Source organism: Xenopus tropicalis, chromosome 5 (assembly GCF_000004195.4).
Source record: "Xenopus tropicalis strain Nigerian chromosome 5, UCB_Xtro_10.0, whole genome shotgun sequence".
Lineage (NCBI taxonomy): Eukaryota > Metazoa > Chordata > Amphibia > Anura > Pipidae > Xenopus > Xenopus tropicalis.
Window position 1 is genome coordinate 153767235 of NC_030681.2, and position 9784 is coordinate 153777018.

Here is a 9784-nt window from a genome sequence, read left to right on the forward strand (position 1 = left end):
ACTCGGCACTGCACCCAATTACCCATTATGACTCTCACCTGTACATAATAATGTTCATGTAACAACTGTCCCGATGGTAACAAGGGCTCATCAGTATATCATCCCCGCTGGGTCTGGGCCCCGGGCCCCACTGGGATTTTTCCCAGTGTCCCGGCAGCCCAGTCTGACCCTGACTATGGGTCCATCATTCACCCAGCAACTCGGTGCCATGGCATTTAGCCATAACCAGCAGGTGGTGCTCCAGTCTGGCAATGGCCCAGATACCCCTGAACAGTTTGTAGCCATTTCCCAATCATTATGAATAAGTAGCCCATTGCCCCCAGCCTAAAATCACAAGGTCCTCCTGGTTGGCCAGAATATCCAGCCCTCAGGCCAATGACTGGATCTGTAACAGTAAATGTCATTTTTCTGGATAATAATATATTTTGTTTGGAAGTTCATGGCTATTTTATTGGGCAGGAGAGAATTTCAGCCCTTTGATTCTGCCTCTGCTAAACCCTTTTACATGTAAATGTGAAATTATTGACCTTAATCCCCTCTCTCTGGGGCAGAACCTTCCCGCACACAATACAGAACGTGCAGAGATAACGAGGCAAGCGGAGAGCAATGGGACTTACATGGGAATAGCCCAGTCCTGTACGTGCTGCTTGAACAGACAGTCGAAGTTGAAGACTTTATGACTGATGTTGACCCGTTGGCTTTTACTGGCAAACAGCAGCCGGAAGAAGAACCGGTTGATCCAAGGGACCATCCCTGACATGAAAGTGCTGCAAACAGAAGGGAAATGCATTTGATATGAGACACAGTTCAGATTTCTTGATCCAGAGAGGAATAATTAATATTAACCAGAACTTTCTCGACCATTAGAGTGCAAGCTGCCTGGCGCGGCGTTCTGTACAGGTCACGGGCAATATCATAAATCATTTATATATTATTACTTTCAATGGTTTGGGCCCCTGGTTCCAGTGAAACCTTAAGGCTACAGGGTACAGTGACATTCCCGGCAATTCTGTGCTCCCTACTTTGTGGAATAGTTTGGGGGGGCCCTTTCCTGTTTCAGCACAATAATGTCCCCCATGTACAGAGATGGGCCCTACAGAATGGGTTTGCTGAGATGGGAAGAACCTGCACAGAGCTCTGACCCAACCCAACTGAACCCCTGTGGGATGGAACCCCGACTATGAGCCTGATCCCCAACATCACTGCCCAACCTCACTAATGCCCTTGTGGCTGAATGGGAGCAACTCCCAGCAACTCCAACATCTAGTGGGAACCTTCCCAGAGGGGCAGGGGCAGTTATAGCAGCAAAGGGAGGGGCATATTTTTATGAATCCCCTTGGTTAGGGAATGAGATGTTGGGCAGGCAGGGGTCTGGTTACATATGGCTCAGTCTTTACTCAGTCACATCCAACTCTTAGGCCAGTCCCAATGTTTTAATGGCTGGAATCAAGACTGTTGTGTTAAACAGGGCAGTTATAAGACGTGTCATTGTTGGGTCACAATCTCCATGGAAGATACCTGACCATAAAGCAAGGATGTGCCGTCACGTTATGTAATACAGAGCCAAAGCCTCTCAGTTTAACTGACAGACCCTGTAACATTATTTATATTGTCATGGAAACCCCGGCGACTGTGCCCTCGCAGGCTCCCTACAGACTCTCCCGTCATCTGGAGCAACAGTTGTTGGTACCTTCGGGGCAATAGGAGACCGGCAGAACCTCGACATACAGACATTTATCTGCCAGACACATGAGCAGCTGTTCTGTTGGATTCCAGCGATCAACATTAATGAGTCTGAACTTACTGACTGGAAGGGAAAATCATATTTCAGTGTAATGTATGTACTGTGGGTCTGTGTGCCTCAGCCTGAGAATGAGCAATTACTTGTATGAAGAACTAGAGGAACTCAGAGCATGTTAGTAGCCCCTTGGGTCTCCATTGTAGCCCATTATTACGGGGCACAGGGTGCAGTTAAGGTGCTTGGGAAACCCAGTAGTGAAACCGGTTTTTGCCTCCATCAAATCTCTTTGGCGCTAAGACCCATGGGAATTAATGCTGGGGAGGTGCCGCCATGTTTCCTTCCAAGTCTGGAGAAGCAAACAGGCAGGTCACATAAACTAACTTGGGTACCAGGTATTCTTACCTTCCTACTAATGTGTCTGTCCCTTTCCCTTCCCTGCACTGCTGGTTCTGACTCCTGATACAACTCCCCAATATCCATTAATTCATCATTCTCACTGGGTTTATAGTTATGTGTAACTGTCACTGAGTCTGTCCCTTTCCCTTCTCTGCACTGCTGGTTCTGACTCCTGATACAACTCCCCAATATCCATTCATTCCTCATTCTCACTGGGTTTATAGTTATGTGTAACTGTCACTGTGTCTGTCCCTTTCCCTTCCCTGCACTGCTGGTTCTGACTCCTGATACAACTCCCCAATACCCATTCATTCCTTTTTCTCACTGGGTTTATAGTTATGTGTAACTGTCACTGTGTCTGTCCCTTTCCCTTCCCTGCACTGCTGGTTCTGACTCCTGATACAACTCCCCAATATCCATTCATTCCTCATTCTCACTGGGTTTATAGTTATGTGTAACTGTCACTGTGTCTGTCCCTTTCCCATCTCTGCACTGCTGGTTCTGACTCCTGATACAACTCCCCAATATCCATTCATTCCTCATTCTCACTGGGTTTATAGTTATGTGTAACTGTCACTGTGTCTGTCCCTTTCCCTTCTCTGCACTGCTGGTTCTGACTCCTGATACACCCCCAATATCCATTCATTCCTCATTCTCACTGGGTTTATAGTTATGTGTAACTGTCACTGTGTCTGTCCCTTTCCCTTCTCTGCACTGCTGGTTCTGACTCCTGATACAACTCCCCAATATCCATTCATTCCTCATTCTCACTGGGTTTATAGTTATGTGTAACTGTCACTGTGTCTGTCCCTTTCCCTTCCCTGCACTGCTGGTTGTGACTCCTGATACATCTTCCCAATATCCATTCAGTCCTCATTCTCACTGGGTTTATAGTTATGTGTAACTGTCACTGTGTCTGTCCCTTTCCCTTCTCTGCACTGCTGGTTCTGACTCCTGATACAACTCCCCAATATCCATTAATTCCTCATTCTCACTGGGTTTATAGTTATGTGTAACTGTCACTGTGTCTGTCCCTTTCCCTTCCCTGCACTGCTGGTTCTGACTCCTGATACAACTCCCCAATACCAATTCATTCCTCATTCTCGCTGGGTTTATAGTTATGTGTAACTGTCACTGTGTCTGTCCCTTTCCCTTCTCTGCACTGCTGGTTCTGACTCCTGATACAACTCCCCAATATCCATTAATTCCTCATTCTCACTGGGTTTATAGTTATGTGTAACTGTCACTGTGTCTGTCCCTTTCTCTTCTCTGCACTGCTGGTTCTGACTCCTGATACAACTCCCCAATATCCATTAATTCCTCATTCTCACTGGGTTTATAGTTATGTGTAACTGTCACTGTGTCTGTCCCTTTCCCTTCCCTGCACTGCTGGTTCTGACTCCTGATACAACTCCCCAATATCCATTCATTCCTCATTCTCACTGGGTTGATAGTTATGTGTAACTGTCACTGTGTCTGTCCCTTTCCCTTCCCTGCACTGCTGGTTCTGACTCCTGATACAACTTCCCAATACCCATTCATTCCTCATTCTCACTGGGTTTATAGTTATGTGTAACTGTCACTGTGTCTGTCCCTTTCCCTTCTCTGCACTGCTGGTTCTGACTCCTGATACAACTCCCCAATATCCATTAATTCCTCATTCTCACTGGGTTGATAGTTATGTGTAACTGTCACTGTGTCTGTCCCTTTCCCTTCTCTGCACTGCTGGTTCTGACTCCTGATACAACTCCCCAATATCCATTCATTCCTCATTCTCACTGGGTTTATAGTTATGTGTAACTGTCACTGTGTCTGTCCCTTTCCCTTCTCTGCACTGCTGGTTCTGACTCCTGATACAACTCCCCAATATCCATTCATTCCTCATTCTCACTGGATTTATAGTTATGTTTAACTGTCACTGTGTCTGTCCCTTTCCCTTCTCTGCACTGCTGGTTCTGACTCCTGATACAACTCCCCAATATCCATTCATTCCTCATTCTCACTGGATTTATAGTTATGTTTAACTGTCACTGTGTCTGTCCCTTTCCCTTCTCTGCACTGCTGGTTCTGACTCCTGATACAACTTCCCAATACTCATTCATTCCTCATTCTCACTGGGTTGATAGTTATGTGTAACTGTCACTGTGTCTGTCCCTTTCCCTTCTCTGCACTGCTGGTTCTGACTCCTGATACATCTTCCCAATATCCATTCATTCCTCATTCTCACTGGGTTTATAGTTATGTGTAACTGTCACTGTGTCTGTCCCTTTCCCTTCTCTGCACTGCTGGTTCTGACTCCTGATACATCTTCCCAATATCCATTCATTCCTCATTCTCACTGGGTTTATAGTTATGTGTAATTGTCACTGTGTCTGTCCCTTTACCTTCCCTGCACTGCTGGTTCTGACTCCTGATACAACTCCCCAATACCCATTCATTCCTCATTCTCACTGGGTTTATAGTTATGTGTAACTGTCACTGTGTCTGTCTCTTTCCCTTCTCTGCACTGCTGGTTTTGACTCCTGATACAACTCCCCAATATCCATTCATCCCTCATTCTCACTGGGTTTATAGTTATGTGTAACTGTCACTGTGTCTGTCCCTTTCCCTTCTCTGCACTGCTGGTTCTGACTCCTGATACAACTCCCAATATCCATTTATTCCTCATTCTCACTGGGTTTATAGTTATGTGTAACTGTCACTGTGTCTGTCCCTTTCCCTTCCCTGCACTGCTGGTTCTGACTCCTGATACAACTCTTCAATACCCGTTCATTCCTCATTCTCACTGGGTTTATAGTTATGTGTAACTGTCACTGTGTCTGTCCCTTTCCCTTCCCTGCACTGCTGGTTCTGACTCCTGATACAACTCCCCAATATCCATTCATTCCTCATTCTCACTGGGTTTATAGTTATGTGTAACTGTCACTGTGTCTGTCCCTTTCCCTTCTCTGCACTGCTGGTTCTGACTCCTGATACAACTCCCCAATATCCATTCATTCCTCATTCTCACTGGGTTTATAGTTATGTGTAACTGTCACTGTGTCTGTCCCTTTCCCTTCTCTGCACTGCTGGTTCTGACTCCTGATACAACTCCCCAATATCCATTCATTCCTCATTCTCACTGGGTTTATAGTTATGTGTAACTGTCACTGTGCCTGTCACTTTCCCTTCTTCCAGAGTCTTCCAGAGTCACCCACTCCAGCTGTAGGCCCATTGCTAAGCCAACTTGCGCTTTACTCATCAAAGGTGCTAAAATGAACAACATACATAACTGCTGGAGATTCCGAGTTCTACCCTTGGGACTAGGGGAAGAGAAGGCTTTTTGGTTGCAATCTGCCACTTTTTTACATGGCAGGATATTGTAGTGCTGTTTGGATGGCACAGCTTGAGCCGACAGCCAAAGGACTTCTACTGCACCCAACTTCAACCATCTTTAGAAAGCATTTGTTTGTTTCATTTAAACTGCGGTGTGGGCAGCTGAATTTCCTATTGATCTAAACATTCAGTACGTGCACATAATGCCCAACATTTCAGTATTACCCAGGTGCAATAACAGTGTAACCCTTAGTTTAACATAGAGCTACGGGGAGCAATGTAACAGAGAAACAGACTGGGGGGCTTCTCATATCTACTGAATATCTGTTTAGTTCCATGGGCTGCAGTATGAGTAGGTCCATAAAACAAAAAAACATGTTCTTGGGTTCCTTTACAGCTGTAAATAATATAAGCACAGTATAACATATAAAGTGTATTCATGTGTAATTAGTGTAACAAAGCTCTTAACGCAGCTCCCTTGAGCAAAAGACACAAATGCACCAGCAGCGATACTGCAATTACTGTGATATTCACTGGAAAATGGCCGCTATGTGTGATTTTAAGCAAAGCGCCACGTGTGACACTGCCCTGGGAAATATGGCAAAGGTAAGTACCCAGGAAGCCTTTGCATTCAGCTTTTAATATAAAGAGACGCTTTACGCTACAAATAAAGCCAATTTGGGAAATGAATGGATGTTTTCAATACGCTGGTGCATATCAGTCAGTGTTCCAGGGAACCAATGCTGTGCTCTGGGCAATCTCTCTCCTATTAAAGCTAATGGCAGGGGGGGACTAAGCCCTGACACTGGAACATTTATCCCAAGAAATGCTACAAACAGGCGTCAGTCTTTGGAAAATATGAGCGGGGAATAATAGTTAGGAGCGCCATATTGGGGATACCTTGCCGGTGTCAGCTTTAGGCTCATAACTCTGTAAGTAAAATACACGCGCTGCACATACTACATTACTAGTAAGGGGCCTGGGAATGTGCACTGATCCCCTCTCTTTTGTATGCTCGTTCCAGTGTGAAACTGCCCTGTGCAATAATCTCCCACATTCCCCTTCATTCTATATATTTATGGCATCATTCCATATATTTTAGGTGCCAATAATACAGCAGGAAAAGAAAGGCAACCTGACAGACATCCATAATACACATAAAATAGATTAAAGGGGAACTCCACCCAAACACAACTTAAGCTTTTTGAAAAGTAAACATAATCTCAAGCAACTTTGCAATATACAATCAGTTAAACAACACGCAGACTTTTCATGACTTTTAATGTAATAATACAGTTTGGAACATTTCCCTAAGCCCCGCCCCCTGTTCCCCTGCTGATTGGGTTGGCTACTTTGAGACTCAAATAAAATGTAGCAGTAGTCGGCTGTCCTCAGCCTCCCAATCCCACAATCCCACAATTCCCTGCTGCACACGTAATGTCAATAAGGAAAGGAACATCCCAGTGCAATGCATTGTGGGTTATGTAGTTCCTGCATGCTGTCTGTAAGCTGTGGAGAAGTTGCTACAATTTATAACATCAGTGTTTTAGTCCCTCCTCCCCTGTCAGGATTTCAAATGATGCAGAAAGAGAAGAACTGCTTTGCAGCTGGATTTCAGCATATAAACATGGGATTTATTCCTACTTTTTTGAATGAACAGATTACAGAGATAGGGATATCAGGGATTTCTGTGTTGTGCAGGGCACTAACAACTATATGTAGGAATAAATATAGATTTCAGCAAATCCAAGCACACTCACTCTTTACCCCCTTCTGTTCTTTTTTCCCTTCTTTTTCAGACTCCTGTTTCTTCCTGGTTTTCTCTTTTCCTGTGTCCGTTTTTCTACCTTCTTTTTCCTAAGAATTAAATCAGGCAGTTACCAAGTGCACTCGTAAATATATATTTCATTGCAACTGAAAGATAAGGAAACACTTCAATATTTTAGGTTTTTGTTCAGCAGCTCTACAGTTTAACAACTCTCTCAGGTGTCAGGCTGCTAAGGTCTAATTTACCCCGGCAACCAGGCAGCGGGTTGAACGAGAGATTGGGAGTTGAATAGGAGAAGGTCTGAAAGGGGTCAGTGACCCCTATTTGATGCAAAAAGGAAATATAAACCATTTAACAAATGTTTAAGGAATGATAGCACAAAGGATGTATAGAGCATAGCACATTAATATCTGGTAGAAGAAGAATAAATGTGTAACTAGGGAATAACAGGGAGACATTTAGGCATCCCTCAGATACAGAGCCCACGGGCTGCTTTCCCTTCCGTGCTTGCTCGCGAGCCCTTCTGAAACGGAGCAGGAAGAGGTGCAGCCTTTCCAATACAGAAAGCTCTTTTACCTTCTCAAAGGTTCCTGCTGTTTCTGCTCTTTTTCTCACTCTGCAGCTCGTCACACAGGCCCTTCCTTTCCTCACCTCTCTCAGCTTTTATTTTTTGGGGGGTTTCTTCTTCTTTAACTTTTATCTCCTCATCGTCGCCATCCTCCTCCTCTTCCATACTGGGTAACTCGCTCGGCTTTCCCTCTGGCAGATCCTGAATTGGTTCTTTTTCCTCTCGCTCCTCTATGGGTTGTTTTTTCTCCTCTGTTAAAATGGCTGAACTCACACTAATGGAATGGGAAAGCTCTTCAGAAACCTGCCTGGCATAATCTGGGGGGTCACAGTCCTTCACTTTGTCCTTCTTCTGCTGTTTGTCTCTTAATTCATCTTTTCCCTTGACCTTTAGGTCTTTTACATCTTCTTTCTTTGCCTTTTTTAACTCTTTGAGATCATCCTTCTTTTGCTTTTTGTTACTTAAATCTTCCTTGCTTTCTGATAGTTTCTTCTTTGGTTTTAGGTCTGGGGATGAGCTATCAGACAGCTCTGCTTCTGCCTTAGATTTTGCCTTAGATTTACCAGACTTGGATTTTTTTTCTTTTTCATCTCTTCAAGTGCTAATTCTTCATCTTCCTCTCTGGATTTTTTCTTTGTTTGCGGAGGGGAGTCGGCCTTTTGGTCACTCTGCTCACTCTCAGAATCTGCCTCAAAGAGATCACTTGGAGATCATTTCTGCTGCTAAAAAGAGATTGGGGAGAATAAAGAGCTGACAAAACAAAGTTTTCATCCAAAATGGAAGTGAGGATTAAGGGAAGGGGCAGGCAGAAAGACATGCTCCAGTATATATTAGTGCAGGAAGAGTATCATTCCAACAAAGAGATATCAGACAAAAAAACCATAGAACAATAAGAAGTTCATTTGAATGAAAAATGGCATTATAGGACAGGGCCAAACTACAAGCCTATGGTCAGTAGGGCACAGCCATGTGTGACTCCTGCAGTTCTTTGGCAAAAAAAAGAAAACAGAGCTCAAACTCCCCAGTCCCCCGGCACCAATTTTGATTGAATTGAAATCGCCCAACTGAAAGCAACATGGAGCAGTGACAGACGGACTTTTCTCACTAGGATAGCAGTAACTGTTAATATGCCCCCTGTTGCCATTTGTAGATTGTAAGCTCTTTTGGGCAGGGCTCCCTTCCCCTCCTGTATCGGTTATTGGTTGCTTTATATGTTACTCTTTGTAGAGTGTAAGCTCTTTTGGGCAGGGCTCCCTTCCCCTCCTGTATCGGTTATTGGTTGCTTTATATGTTACTCCTTGTAGATTGTAAGCTCTTTTGGGCAGGGCTCTCTTCCCCTCCTGTATCGGTTACTGATTGCTTTATATATTACTCTGTATGCCCAATGTATGTAACCCACTTATTGTACAGCGCTGCGGGATATGTTGGCGCTTTATAAATAAATTTAAATGATTAAATCCTACCTCCCAACATTTGAAAAACGAAAAGAGGGACAAAAAGATTTGGCGCGCGCAGCTTTTGTGGCCCCGCCCCAATTACCACACCCCATTTATTTATTTATTTTTTAAAAATACTCCTTTTATATAGTTGAAATGGTGGGATCAGACACAAATGTGCTATACCCTCATACTGTACTACCTAAGGGAAACAATATAGCAACTCCTACATATAAAATACATTATAGAGAGAAGGCAGTCAGTTATAACCCAGTTAGTACCCCCCATATAGAGTAACCCTCATACACAGTGCCCCCCATAGAAAGTGCCCCCATAGACAGTAGCCCCCCATAGAAAGTGCCACCAATTGACCCCATAGACAGTAGCCTCCATAGGCAGTAGCCCCCAATTACCCCATACACAGTGCCCCCCCTACACAGTACCCCCAATTACCCCCATAGACAGTGCCCCAATTGCCCCCAGACACAGTAACCCCCCATACACAGCGCCCCCATACACAGTAACCCCAATTGCCCCCATACAGTGTCCCCATAGACAGT

At 44.4% G+C, this 9784-nt stretch overlaps 1 long non-coding RNA gene across 1 annotated transcript; it reads right to left on the reverse strand.

Moving 5' to 3' along the window:
- Positions 1–617: 617 nt before the first annotated feature.
- Positions 618–9044, reverse strand: LOC101732065. The gene is made up of 3 exons (XR_004222867.1): positions 7797–9044; positions 7213–7309; positions 618–767 (listed from the first exon to the last, which is right to left on the reverse strand). It is a non-coding gene; the product is annotated as an uncharacterized LOC101732065 (long non-coding RNA).
- Between the last annotated feature and the right edge of the window lie 740 nt (positions 9045–9784).